This window comes from Phyllostomus discolor, chromosome 12 (assembly GCF_004126475.2).
Source record: "Phyllostomus discolor isolate MPI-MPIP mPhyDis1 chromosome 12, mPhyDis1.pri.v3, whole genome shotgun sequence".
Lineage (NCBI taxonomy): Eukaryota > Metazoa > Chordata > Mammalia > Chiroptera > Phyllostomidae > Phyllostomus > Phyllostomus discolor.
This window is the reverse complement of record NC_040914.2, coordinates 34,184,748-34,198,928: the sequence shown is the minus strand read 5'-3', so window position 1 is coordinate 34,198,928 and position 14,181 is coordinate 34,184,748. Positions and strand designations below refer to the sequence as shown.

The following is a 14,181-nucleotide window of genomic DNA, read 5'->3' as shown; positions in this document are numbered from 1 at the left end:
GCAAACCAACTGGGGAAAACCACGCGTTACTTTTCAGATTAAATTAGCGATGCGTGACACAGTTCAGAGAAATCCACAGTTAGAGCTGCAACACGTATATATACACATGCGCCAGACGGAAGTCCGTGTCCCAGCTGAAAACCCTAAATGCCAGTATCGACCTAATAATCGCTGGCTATTTACTAACGGGGTTTGTCCACCACAAGACCCTGAGCACTTCAGAGCCTCCTGTCTCTTTGCGCAGTTGATTCTGCGACAGAAAGCGCAAAGGATCGAAGTTAGCTCCGGTGGAACAGGAGAACACCTTACAGACCTGCTGGCAGTGTCCGCTCGCAAGCCCCCGCGCCGCCCCCACAAAGGGTCCCCTGATCATCTGGGGCACGTCCATTACTCTCCACCCACCGCCCAGTGCTGACGTCCCTGGTCACCAGCTCTCGGGCTCTCGGACACGTGCTGAAAACGAACCCCTGGACGAGTCACACGAGTGGTCCTAAGTCCTTGTCACGTGCCTTGCCCCCCCCCCACTGGTACCCAGTTTATAAACAAATCTGATGCAAATGAGGCCCCAGCACCATGCTGGGGCCGCAGAGAACGTCAGAGCGCGTGCGCCTTGGGCCCTGCCCCCTTGTGGACCAAAACCCCTGTGCTTTCCTGAAGTCCCGGCATGCTCTGCGACCTGGGACGAGTGCCAGACGCCTGGTCCCCGTGTCCTCACGCCTCTCGGGTTTGGCGGTAGAACACGGGGGACCACGACTCCACACATGAAAGCGCCCGACAGCGAGTAGCTGATTCCGGCGGGTTCCTCCATCTGAAGCCTCCTTTGAACATCAGGGGCATTTCCATTTTCAGAAAAACCACGAGATACAAATATGGCCACAGTCCACAGGCGCAGGGATCCCGACCGCGCGCTGGTCCCTCTGCATTCTGACCCTTCCGACTCGAAACGGCGCCTGAGGTTAGGTTAGCACGCCGAGCTCACACAGTGCCGACTCCATGTTCCGTGCCAGGCTGCAGTTGTAGCGAGCAAACCTGCCCCGTCAAACTCCCAGAGAGACGGGAGAGGCCACAACAGGTCCGAGGCCACACGGGCACCACCGGAGGGACGCCCCACCCCGGCCATCAGAACTATTATTTCGTGTCCATTGGATGCTGCGTTTGGTTTCTGCCTCTAAGTGACAGTGGCAGGAGGGACAATGTAGGATGGCAGATGCTGAGGAGGGGGTCTCCAAAGCCAGCCACTGGCCCAAGGGCCCAGGGGGAGTGGCAGTACCAGGTCCGCACGGAGCTCTTGTTACTCCAAATGCGCCCTCTGCGCCTGACTGGCAGCGCCTTTCGCCCTCAGAAACCGTTGCTGCACCCTCCCCGGCAAGGCCGGTGCTCAGGCGGCGGAGTGGGGCGGGGGAGGCGCCGGGAAGGAAAGGCTGGCAACCGGGGACAGGCAGAGTGGCTGGGAGCCTTGAGGCGCCGGGTGTGACAGAAGGTACAAGACCAGTTTAGAAACATCCAGATGGAGGAGGAAGGGAACCTGGGCAAGAGGGTGCCTCGTGCCCAGCGCATCCGTGCCCCAGGTGACTGCAGGGACAACGCGGAGCGGGCTCCGACAGTGGGGACAGCCGGACTGCGGGCAGTCTCAGTGACCGAGGACCCAAAAAGGGAATTTCTGTGAAGAATCGGCATGCCCACTCCTTGCATTGGACCACCACCCTGTCCAGCTTGTCTTCTGGCCTGCGGGATGAATGACCTCAGCTGGACAATTTCCTCCCGGCCTGCCCACTGAGCTCCGGTTCTAGGAGGGATTCCAAATGTGAATCCGACTCAGTTCCGGCTTGGGGACCCAGGGAAGGAGGAGCGGGGAGGCACAGTCTCACAGGAAGGAACAACCACATTCCTGGGGCTTGCTTCCTTCCTTCACCCGGCACGTGGCACTGAGGGCGCACGAGGGGCCAGGCACCGTTCTGGCGGCCAGGGATACAGGGGTGAGCGACGTCCTTACCTTGGCTCAGGAAGAGACAGACCATAAACAAACAAGGATGGCGTCTATATAACAATTGCATGCTAAGTCCTACGAAGAAACAGAAAGTAGGATTCACAAGGAAGGGGGAAAAGATGCTAATTTCCGTCGCCTGATCTGGAAGCTGGCCTGCAAACAGAGAACCCAAGTGGGTGAGGGAGAAAGCCAGGGGGACATCTGGCCCAGGCACGTGCCAGGAGGCAGACGCAGCAGGTGCAAAGGCCCTGAGGTCAGCGTGAGCCTGGCCAGTGGGAGGGCCTGGGGAGAAGAGGGAAAGAGCCCACGTTCAGCTGGGGTCATCACGGGTGGGCATGAAGGCCCCGGGGCCACAGTGGCAGGTGGGGATGGGGTGGGACAACTCGGGGCAAGCCTGAGCAGTAAGCCAGCCTGTCCGGGGCCTGGACAGCTCGGAGGGACCACGGCTGAGGACAGAGGGAGGGAATGGCAAAAATCAGGCTGAGGAATGTAGGTATGGAATAGGCACTGAAGGCTTGAGCAAGGGACAGCGGGCCTGGCCTGGATCCCACCTGCCACTGGGCAGCCCCGCGGTGGCACCTGGGAAATCCCACCACTGGGACAGAAATCCTAAATCACACGGCAACAGCACCCCACCAATATGGAGGGTTCCCAAGTCCTAGGGGAACTCTCACGCCCCACAGGCTGTGTGACCTTGAGGTCCCTGTCCTCCCCTGGCTCCCGAGTGCATCTGAGAGAGGACAGGGACCCAGTGGAGGGCTGGCGGCAGGACAGGAGAGAGAAGACTGCGCCCACGACAGCTGACTCAGCCTGTGCCAGCAGGCTGCTCTGAGGTACCAGCTGGACCCGGCCCAGGTGGTGGGCGGGGGCCTCAGGGACAGGGAGGGGCCAGAAATCCTCCCCACCGCGGGCACTGGGCCCAGCCACCCGCAGCCGGGCACCGGGGCCACCTTCTGGTGAGCAGTCATCTCGAACGTGACCCACGTCGGGACGGAGCTGATGACAGTGCCTCCACCGCTTCCCGCCAGTCCCCACACGTCCCCGTTTGTCGCAGCCACCCAGCAAGGTCAAGGCCGTGTCTCCCACTCTCTCTGCTTCTCTAAGTCCGGGACACCAGGCAAAGCACACGGGCATCCACCATTTGTTTTGGAAGTGCCCTGATGTGTGCAGGGCCTCTGTCCCGCCCTGCCCTGTGGGACTCGCCCGGACAATAAAGCTTTCTCCAGGTCTTTGGATCCTGGGGCCACCGGGGACCCTCCCTCACCTGTGGTTGTCAGGTCAGGCATGCAAAAGCAAAGACAAGGGCGGGAGCTGGGGAGGGGCTGAGGCCTGGGGTGGGGGGCTGTGCATCCGGGCTCTTCCTGCCCCGGCCCCCCAGACAAGCCTCACTGTCGGTCGCCTGGCTCCTGCCGAGCCCAGCAGGGCGGCAGCCTCCCCGTGGGCGGGGGTGCCCTCTGCACTCCTCGGCTGTGTCTAGGAAAAATCGAGGTGTCTCAGAGCGCCGTCAGCTCCCCAGGGTGCGACTGGTGCCTTTCACAATTATCTTTTATTTTTATCGAGCACGTCTTCACTTGGTTGGCAAACTGGATTATTTATGTGGCTTCGTTTCACAACCCGGCCCCACCGATTATTCCTGGGAAACGGATCCATGTGTATGTTTAAGGGTTCGAAGCACTGCAAGGGGCAGCCCTGAGAACAAGAGGATGGCCCACGTGTTGGGCTTGAGGGGTCCGAGGCAGCGAGCGCAGGTGGGAGACAGTAAGAAGGGGGCTGTCACCCGCCCGGCCCTCCGGCCAGCACCCACCTCACTGCTCAGGCCCACACACGCACACGCCCCACCCCACCATCTGGTCCAGCCCACACTCAGTCCCCCACACAGAGACCCGGGACCCTGGACATGGAAAAGCACAACTGTGCTCCCGGAAAAAAAAGACTAGGAAGCAGAGAGACAGGCTCCCACAGAAGACTCTCAGGGTGCCCCACCGCTAGGACCATTGCCCAGACCCCCGCCAGCTCCGACTCGCTCCCTAATGCCCTGGACAACGCTGGGTCTCTCACCACCCAGGGGCCCTCTCCAGCCACCCAGGAAGTGAGGACACAGGGCAGGCTGCCCCAGCAGCTCTGGAGCAGGGAACCAGGCCTTGCCCCTTCCTGGTGGACGGCCCAGGAGAGGAGGGGAAGCGCCCCACTGCACCCCCACCAGCCTCACCTCACCCTCACCTCACCTCAGGGGCCGGGGAAAGGGGGCCCACTAGCAGAAGGCTGAACCATGATGGGGCCGCCCACCAGCTCCGGCACCTGCAGGGCAGCTCCAAGTGTGTCTGGGGAAAACATGTTTCCCGTGCACCCTCAAAGCCTGCAGGTCACGATTTCTAAAGCAACTGTCCTTTCTCCAAGAGCAAGAGAAAAGAAATCCCAGGAGGGGGGTGGCGAGGGGAAGGGGGGGCTGCAGAGGCCAGAGAATGCTCAGTTCACAGGCCCCAGCCCTGGAAGGAGACGCCCCAGTTTGGGGTGCCTCGCCGTCAGCAAGGCCATGGGGGAGGGGGCTCAGCCACAGATTTGAATCTGGTCCCCGAAAGGCCAAATCTCAGCAGATGTGAAAAAAAAAAATGAAGTCTTCCTCCTGCAAGTAAATACTAAGTTCAGACTAGCGGGGTCCATCTCAGCCTCCACTCTCAGGGAAACTCGGGGAGGTCGGTCACCTGCCGGAGCCCCCCAGAACCCCTGAGCGCCGGGACCAGTCCACCCCAGCCTTGGCACACTGGCCCGCCGCCCGACGCGAAGTCCAGCTCGCGGTCGCGGGGTGGGGGGGAGGAGCTGGACGTTGGCCTGGACCGTCAGAGCTCCGATCTCCCGGCAGCAGCGGGAAGAAGCCAGGCCAACCGGCAGGACCCCGGCAGGACCCCGCCGCGCCCCGGGCCCGCGCCGGAGGCCCGGAGGACCAGGTGTGCGGAATTTTTAATTGAGGAGTTTTTCCCGCTGGGCCTCATTAAAAAGGAAAAAGGTGGAGGGGGGGAAGATCAGAGCTCGGCTTCCCGGGAGCCAGAGAACCCCGAAGCGAACCCCCAAACTCGGGAGTAGCCATCCGGAAAGGGGACTTGGTGCCAGAGCCCTGCGGGGCCGCCGCTGGCACTAGGGACCCCAGCCGCGCGGAACCCGAGCGAATAGTCGCCGGCGGCCAGCGCCCCTCGTCCGCGCGGGGTCGCCCCTTGCCGCGGAGTCCCCCAGGATGCGCGAGACGCCGGCTCGGCCCAGGGGGCGCCGGTCCTCGTCCCCATCCCCCAGGGCGCCTGCTTGCACTCTCCGCAGCCACGCCAGGTCCGGAGGACTGCACTGGGGCCGCGGCAACCGCTCCCCTCACCCCGGCACCCCCAACGCCCGCCCGCCCGCGCCCCAGGCTACAGTCGGGGCCCCCGCTTACCTGGCCCGGGCACAGGGCTGCGCGGTTGTTCGGCCGCCCCCACCGGCTCGGTCCGCGAGGCCGCCGCCGCCGCCGCAGCCCTTTGTGAGCGCCCGCGCCGCGCCGCACACCGCGCCTGCTGACGAGCCCGGGAAACTGGATAGCGGCGGGCGCGCCCTGGACGCGGCGTGCAGCACGCAGGGCCGCCTCTGCCGTGCGCCCCGCACCGGCCTCTGCCGCCGCCCCCCGCCCGGGACACCGATCAGAAAATGCTGGCGGACCACCCGCTCGGCGTAAAGAAACGGAGGACAAAGATGCAGTGGTGCCCAGCCCCCTCCCCGCGAGCCCGGCGCCGGGACAATCGGTCGCACGGTGGGGGCGGGGGGGCGCACCTGGGGCCGGGTCCTGCGGGGCTGATCTCGGGGACCTGGGCCAGCCTAGGCTCTGGAAGCTGCGGAGCCCAACCGTCCGGGGCCTGAGGAGCACACAGATTCCCGGGCGCGCCCCGGACCTGCCGGATCCGGAGCCTGAGGGTCTGGTCCTCTGGCGCGTAGAGCCGGCGACGGCAGGCACTGCTGTGCCCGCACCCAGCCCCGCGCGCTGCGCTGCCCCCTGGCGGTTCGGGAGCGCGTGCAGCGAGAAGGGGCCGTGGCGACCGCGCCCTGCTCGGCTCTGTGCGGTGCCGTGAGACAAGTGGGGAGTTCCAACGAGAAGCCCTCGGGGACTGCAGCTTCAGAAAGCCCCATCTGCGAGGGGAGGATCCCCTACCCGTAGTATCCCGGTGTCGGGGGATTGCATTCCAGGTCTTCCCTCCCTGTCTCCGGTCCCACCCATCACCATTACTAGTACCCTTTGCTGCCTTGGTCCTCGCTGCTGACCTCCCCCTACCGCAGGGCCTCACACCAGGCCTTTCTGTCCCTCCCGTCCTGAATGGAGAGGGCGCTAACCACGTCCTCTTCCTGAGACCCACACACACCCCGGGAGAGTCGGTGATCCACCCCACACAGTGCAAACAACGCCCCTGGAAGCCCTTGAAGGTCATGCTGAAGACAGACGCTGGTGTCACCTTTGACCCCTCTTGCCCTTTCATTCAGCCCCACGGCCTGCCGATGTGGTCACCAGTGGGTTCCCCCCCCAGAAGCGCACTGCCTAGGGGTCCTTGTCTGCCCAGAGTGGGGCTCAGGTGCCTCCTCCCCCAGTCCAGATTATTTGCATTTTGTTCTCCCATCGTGGTGCAGCTGTGGGGGTTGGGGGGGAGTGCCACAAAAAGGGAGGCCTGGGTGGGGTGAGGGGGGCCCCTCCTCCTGTGGCAGGAAGGCAGAGCTGAGGCCTGGAGGCCGTGGGTGGGGGCTTGGCCGGAACAGCTGCACCCTAAGCCGGACTGTGGCAGACTCGGTGTGGACTTCTTGTGGCCTTGGGCTCTGGGGATCCTTCCCACTCCTCAGCCCCCTCACGCCCCCATCCAAAACAAAAAACCAAAAACCACTCACACCGATCCACAGGCCCTGACCCTCCCATTGGTGGACTGGTCCTGGTGGGCCCGCTTTGCAACCCAAATGCCAAACGGAGACGGCAAGGACAGGGCCCAGAGGCCGGACAGGGGCAGGTGCCCCACCCGCTCCCACCTCGGCCCTGAGGCTCGTCACCCAGCCCACAAAACATTCAACTTTGTCTCCTCTTCTCTCGCCCAAGCTTTCTCCGAAGACCCGTGGCCAGAGAGCAACAACGAAGCGACTCGGTGGCCGTCCAGTTTCAGTGTGGGGCCCAGACACTCTCGTCCTCCCGCCTCATCCAGCGTGGTCAGACCCCACAGGGGTCCGCGTGTCCGTGGGTGTGGACAAGCTGCCAGTTCTGTGCACTTCCCTTCAACGGCCTCAGGAGAGCGCTGCCCTCGGGCAGCTCTGGGCCCCCATCCCACAAGCAGGAGCAATGGTGGCTCAGGTCTCCAGGCCCCAGGGCCCCAGGCACGGGCCTGCCCAGCTGCAATCAGATCTCCTAAATCTGGTGGGCTCAAACCATCACTATTCTGCGAATTTTTAAAGACTCTCGGGGTGGCACAAGGCTTTCTCGGGATTCTGCAAAGCTGAAAGCCACAGCGTGAAAGACGGCCAGCCCTGGCCGGGCAGCTTAGTTGGTTGGAGCACTGTCCCATGCACCAGAGCTGGCGGGTTCGATTCCCGGTCAGGGAACTTGCCCGAGTTGTGGTCCAGGTCCCCAGTTGGGGGACGTGTAAGAAGCAACCACACATTGATGTTTCTTTCCCTCTCGTTCTCCCTCTCTTTCCCTCTCTCTAGAAATAAATAAAATATTAAAAAAATTTTTTTTGAAGATTGCCAAATGTGGCTTCAGAAAAATGCCATGGCAACCATCGCCATAAGCAAAGTCAACAACAAACCAAGAACAGAGTATCTGCGACTCCCATCCCCAGTAGTTCATTCCCCCACGTGTCAATAGCATCTAGAAATAGAGCAGGAGAAAAACAACAATGGTGGGCAAAAAACAGGCCCAAGGTAAGGAGCTGACGGTTCACAGGAAACACAAATGACTTTTCAACACCCAAAAAGATGTCCCTCCTTATCCCTAGCAAGAAAATTATGACACTAAAAACGTGGGGACACAACCAGACTAGTACGCCGTCATAAAAGGAGGAAGTGGGGGACCGTGGGGTTGACGTGGAATGTTCTCGAAGATGTGCTGTCAACCAGAGAACGAGGAGCAGACGGAAGTCATGTGCCAACGAGTGTGTAAAACCACAGAGTGAGCAGACGCACGTTTGCATGTGGTCACATTTTGAAATATGTATTATCTATGCCGAAGAAAAAACTTTAAATGATCACTCATAACCCTGGTCCTTGACTCTTTGGGGAGAAACAGACCACGGAAATATTTGCTCTTTTTCCGCAGGGGAAAAAAATACAGACTGCCTGGGAGAACACAGGGGACACCCTTGTGACCACGGGGTGGAAGGAACCACAAGGCTGTGCTGCCCTATCGCCACCTGGTGGCGATGCCTGTGAATTGCAGGCACGGTGCCAATCCTCTTAAGCCCAGAGGAGTTCCAGGCCAGACTTCCGGCAAGGCATGTGTCCAGGGAAGCCAAGAACTTATCAATTCCTCAGCGCTCACGGTAGGTTAGTTTGAAAAAAATAATGCATGCCTTCCTTATACACAGAATAAGATTAATGCTCTGCCTTATAGGCTGGGAGACTTTCCCTTACAAAACTGAACGGCAGAATATTAACTTTCTTTCACTCCTAGGCTGAGCATGTAAGTGCGTTTGATGGACAAAGACATTGTGCTCTTTCTGCAGAAGGCAGAACGGCTCCTCTCCTGTAGAGCTGCTGCTTGGCACAAGCCCCGAGGGGTCTCACTGCTCACCGATCTTGATAATTCCAAGCAGGTGAACCCTCACCCTCCATCCTGTGTAGTTACAAGTGCCCTGACCCACAAGCCTGGGGCCCCGTCTGAACTCTGGTCCCAGCACAGCACAAGCCAGGGCAAGGCTTCGGGGGCAAGTGAGGAAGTCAGCCTCCAAAGTCCCCAAGGCCTAGGAGGCACGGGAAGAGATGGGGCGTACGCCACCGCATGGTGGTCTCTGACTCTCTTACCTTCAGGACGTAAGTCTGTGGGGGAGCTCACTAACTGGTTCTCACACTCTTAGGTACTTCCACAGCCTGGGGCTTTACTTCAGGAGACACAGACATGCAGTGTGGAAATGCCTTTGGTGCCTGGGAAGCAAAATTCCTTCCTAAAAAGCAAAGACCATTTATTGTTGTTGTTTTTTTTACTGCAGTATTGTGAGGGGGGCCCACTTTGCACTGAGACTGGAAGCAGTAAGGTCAAGCCTGGGGCTGCCAGAGCCCATGGTGAAGGAGGGCCTGCTGGAGAGCGGGGCTCAGCTACAGGCCAGCAGGGCTGAGGGTGGCAGTCCTGGATCCAGCCGTGCCTGATTTCCCTGCAGCTAGGCGGTGGTTGTTGTCATTGTTTAATTAATTTGAGAGACTGGTGTGCTATTCTGCTTATCTATGCATTCATTGCTCATCGCTTATCTGTGCCCTGACCAGGGATCGAACCAGCCACCTTGGCAAATTGTCACGATGCTCCAACCACCTGAACCACCCAGCCAGGGCCCCAGACCAATGTTTAAGTCTGTTTGAATTGAGTTCCTGCACCCCCTTGTAACCTGAAGAGCCAGGGGGCAGGAAGACAGCAAGAACCTCGATTTCTGTGTTGTCACCAGCACCAGTAAGGGCAGGGAGAAACACAGCCACCAGATTCCAGAAAGAGCAGTGGCATTTATTGTCACGGGGCCTCCTTCCATCCCAGAAACAGTCTCCCGTGGTCGCCTCCAAAACCTTGGAAGCGCATTTCAGAAGGAACTTAGAGAACTGAATATAAAACGAAAAGGGTTGAATGCATAAAGCCCGTGGAGGCAGAGGCTCGGAGAGGTTTTTGGGGCGATGCCTTCCGCAACTGGACTGAGTGTCTAGGGGGGCGTGGACCTCACTGGGCCTGAGCCACAGCATCACAGGGCGGGGGGAGGGGGTTGATGGTGAGGGAGGGGATGATGCAGGGAGCGCTTTGCAACATGTGGCACTGGGCTCTGCAGGGACCTTCGACACTGCCTGGACTCAGGTGATGGCTTTAAGGACCCCGGGCTGAATGACCTGCCCCCCCAGCTCAGAGCCCCCTCCCCTTTCTCTGGTCCTGCTGGACTGGATTTACACCAGATTAACCACGTTTCCCACATCAGAACTTGGGGCCTCACCCAGGCCACTCTGCAAGGTCTGGCGATGTCTGGAGCCCCTTTCAGTTGTCACGGACAGGGCTGATGCTTGTGGCGTCTAGTGGCTAGAGACCAGGGACGCCGCTAAGCATCCTACAGTGCATAGGAAGGCCAGTCCCCACACGCCAAGCGATCTGGCCAAGCCAAGCCGTCAGCAGGGCCAAGATGGAGCAACCCTGATGTGGTATCTTCTAATCCCATTTATTTACATGAGAAAAATCTTGTAAGCATATAACCGTTCATCACAAGCAGGGAACGACTTCAAACAAAGGAAAAGGAGCATTGGCACACTGCTATGATACGAGAAAACAGAACCAGTCAGCGGCAGGGCTGTGACCCCGGCTTCTGGGTCCGTTTGGTGGGAGGCAGGGTCTTCCTCACAGCCACCCCGATCACAGAGTGGCACCTGCGAGGTTCCCTGGTGATGCCCAGGCCCTGCCCCTCCCCCCCAGCCCCAGGCCCAGAGCTGACCCGTCCCTCGTCCAAGTGCAAACACTGGGCCTGCCGGAGGTGGGCGGGGGCTGCTGCTTCAGGGCTCCTCCTCCACGGCACCCCCGAGCTCCCGCTCCTCTGGGCGAGCCCTGGAGAATGGCATTGCTGATGGACAGATGGACAAACCCTGACGCCGGCACTCGGGACAAGGAGGCTGACAGATGCGCCCCCAGTGAGAAGGGCTGTAGGGAAGCCATTCTGGACCCTTCTGCCTGGGGCCCACCCCACTGCTCCTGAGGCCTCCTCGACCGGTTGCCTCCCCCTAAAGCCCCCCCCCGCCCCCTCCAGTCCCACGCTGGCTCCTGGCCCCTGTCCTGGGCCTGTCAGGCTGTCTTGGAAACATTCCTAGAGCACTGCATGCAGAAGGCAGAGGCTCCGGGAAGCCGCCTCACAGTTTCCAGAGAAGGGACGCTGAGAAGGCATTGTTTCTTTGCAGAGGGTTGCTTTCGCTCTGGCTGGACTCTGTCTCTGTTTTTTGTTTTTTTTTTGCTTTCTCAGAGAAGCTCCCGGCAGAAAGCCCAGCCTTTGTGGGGGCACAGGCTCGTGGCCCCTCCCACACACCGGGTGCTGAGCCTCTGGGGGCAGGAGATGCCAGGCGTCCTGGCGGGGGCCCACACCCCTCCTTGACATGGGCTCCAGCTTCTTGGCTGCCTCCCTTCTCCTGCCCTTCACTCCCCAGAAAAGCCTCACCCACCACCCCCATCCCCCGCTGCCGACCCCACGGGGCTGCTCGGAAATGCTATTCTAGCATTTTCCTTCGTGACTTTTCATGGGGTTTGCAATTCTTTGTCTGCACGAGCATCTGATTCACTGTTCTCCCTCCCTCTCTCTCTCTCTCCTTCTCTCTCCCCCTCTTCCCCTCCCCACCCCCTACCGCCCCCTACAGCACCCCGCCCAGAGGGAGCCCTCTGTGAAGATCGGTTGACTGACCACACGAACACATGGAAGATATTTAAGACACATTTCAAGGTGCAGAAGAACAGTGTCAGTGGAAGGCAAAGGCTTGACCATCGCATCCGGCGTGCACACGGCCTGGAGAGGAGGAAGACCCTGAGGTTGGCAGTGCGACGTCTGGACGGACTCAGATAGAGCCGGAAGCCCCGAAGCCTGGGTCTGTCGGAGGAGCCGGAGTCTGGTCCCGGCTTGTGGGACCGGCCCTCCATGCCGTGTCTAAGGTGACCAGCCTTCTCTGTGGCTCAGGGACGCTGTGCTCGCTGTCCTCTGCCGGCCAGGCCTGAAGGTGGGCGACACCCCTGCTGCGGAGGTCCCTGGGGCCCGTGGGGGACTGCAGCTCTGCGATGGCAGACCCCAAGCGGCAGTACTGAACCGCCATAAACAAGGGGGGGGGGGGCTGCTTGCTGTCACAGCAAGAGGACAGTGGTGACCTTGGGCAGTGGCTAAAGGACCTTGAAGAATGAAATGAGTAGCGGCCAAGTGTCCAGACGGAAGCCATCCCTGGCCCCCAGGGTCCCCTGATGGGCGGGGAGGCCGAGTGTCCCGAGGACCATGCTGCAGCATGGCCTCAAACATGTGCCGTGACTCTGCCCCGGACTCTCCCCTAGTGGGGCCACGGGCCGTTTGCTAGGCGTCATGTGTGAACCGGGGAAGGGGCAAGGCCAAGACCTTGTGGAGACTTCCGGATGTCGGCTGTGAGGTCACGTTAATGCTTTGGAAGGGTCTGGAAAGTTCTGAGAAAAGGGGACGCCGCCGTGCTCAACCAAAGGGCTGTCAGGGGCGTGGAGCTGGGACCCAGCCCTGGGACACAGCGGGCCTCCCGCACCCGCGACCAGCCCTGCAGGGATTCCCCGTTCCGGAACGTGTCACTGGAGTAGACACGGGTGGCCCCTCGGTGACCGACAGGGTGAGGGCCACCACACCAATGGGAGGAAGGGCCAAGGGCAGCAGACAAGAGAACGGTGGAGGGCAGCCAGCGCCGGAGACCGGGAAGGGGCCGGTGCGGCGGGGGGGACGCCTGTCACAGGCCCGCGTGCTCTGCCTCTTTAGTAGATGGCATGTGCACCCTGGAAACTGACAGCAGACCGTCACACACTTAGTCTCGTAATGACTCCGGTGCAGCTGCGGCGCCAGCTGCGGCGAGAGACAGCCCAGATGTGTGTCCAGACCGAGCAGAACAGCAGGCCCTGGCAGCTGGCTGCTCTCTGTGTTCCCGCCCCCTTTCCCCTCGCGTCCGTGCGCAGACGAAGCTGGTGAGTGTTTTAGGGAGCAAGTGACTTGACTGTGACCGAGCTGCCTTGACCCTGCAGTGACGTGGGGCCGATGAGACGCCTTCGTCCGGACCACGGATGGGAGGCTGAGGCAGTGTCGGCTGGGCGGACTGCCTCCTCGCTGGCCCCTCCAGACGCCGCCTCCTACCACCGTCCTGCTCTGAGCCCAGCGAGCTGACCTCTGCGGACGGTGTCTGCGGCCCCCCAGGCCTCTGGCGGCCCCCGAGGTTTGCCCAGTGGGAGTCAGCGGCAGGAGACCCGGGGGAGTGAAGAGTGAACACACACACTCACCCCTCCCTCTCGGAGCTTCCCGGGAGAGGCAGGCGGGAATGCAACCATCACGTGGAGGGAAGGCACCGATTAAACACAAGGGAGGGCACATGGTGCCATGAAAGCTCACGGGGGGGGGGGTGTATTTTTCTCCCCTGACACTGGGGCCAGCATTCCAGGCAGGGGAACAGCACATGCTAAGGCCTCAGAGCAGGCATGTTTGAGGAACCGAAGGAAGGCTCGTGCAGAGGAGGCTGCAGGGGCGGGGAGGTACGGGCAGCCGGCTGGCCAGGCCTCCTGAGACTTCGTCCTACCGAGCAACCAGTCAAGCCACTGGAACTGCGGCGGGGGGGCTCTCAAGGCCCCCGTGGCCCACCCTTCCTGGCCCATGCCCGATGGGGTCCCCTCCCTGTGAGTGTGAGCTGGACTCACCGACTGATGTCCAGTGAGCGGAAGCAGCAGCAGTCTGGTGCGGGGACGTCACTGCTGAGACTGGGTTACCAGACAGGACTCGCTTCCCCCAAGGATGCTCTCTCCTGTTCTCCTTCCCTCTCGGCCCTCCGACTGCCCTGCCAGGAGGACACCCTCAGCCAGCCTGTGCGGGTGCCACGTGGTGAGGAACCCAGGTGAGGTCACTGCCGAATCCACTCGCGTGAACCTGCAAGCAAGCAGACTGCCCAGGCTCACCGAGGCTTCGGGTAACTGCAGCTCCGGAGTGCAGCTGAAGTACAAGGTCACAGGAGACGACCCGGAGACTCCCAGCAGGCCATGCCAGAGCCCTGACCCACAGACACCAGGGGACACTGCACGGACTCCAGCCGCCAGGTTGAGGGTGCCTCGCCGCACAGCCACAGGGAGCCAACACAGAGCGCACGCCTCAGGGGACGCACGTTTCTTTCATTCATTCAGCGAGCACCAAAGAGCTGCTAAGCACCAGGCTTAGTGTCGTGGGAGCCGAGGTAACGCATCTTACCGGTTTTTACGTAGTTACTTCTTGAGTGGGTAACACAGTGACATGGTT

General features: G+C 61.0%; 1 protein-coding gene across 5 annotated transcripts in view; it reads right to left on the bottom strand.

Moving 5' to 3' along the window:
- The window catches only part of APBA2 (amyloid beta precursor protein binding family A member 2), an 85,105-nt gene extending 79,114 nt beyond the window's left edge, over positions 1-5,991 (bottom strand). For 3 of the 5 annotated variants that reach the window (XM_028502247.2, XM_036012941.1, XM_036012939.1), the window contains exon 1: positions 5,780-5,991. The gene's annotated coding sequence lies outside the window, so the exon portion shown is untranslated. Of the gene's footprint in view, positions 1-5,408; positions 5,720-5,779 lie in introns of those variants that run through there. The other 2 variants (XM_028502248.2, XM_036012940.1) reach the window with 2 other exon arrangements.
- Between the last annotated feature and the right edge of the window lie 8,190 nt (positions 5,992-14,181).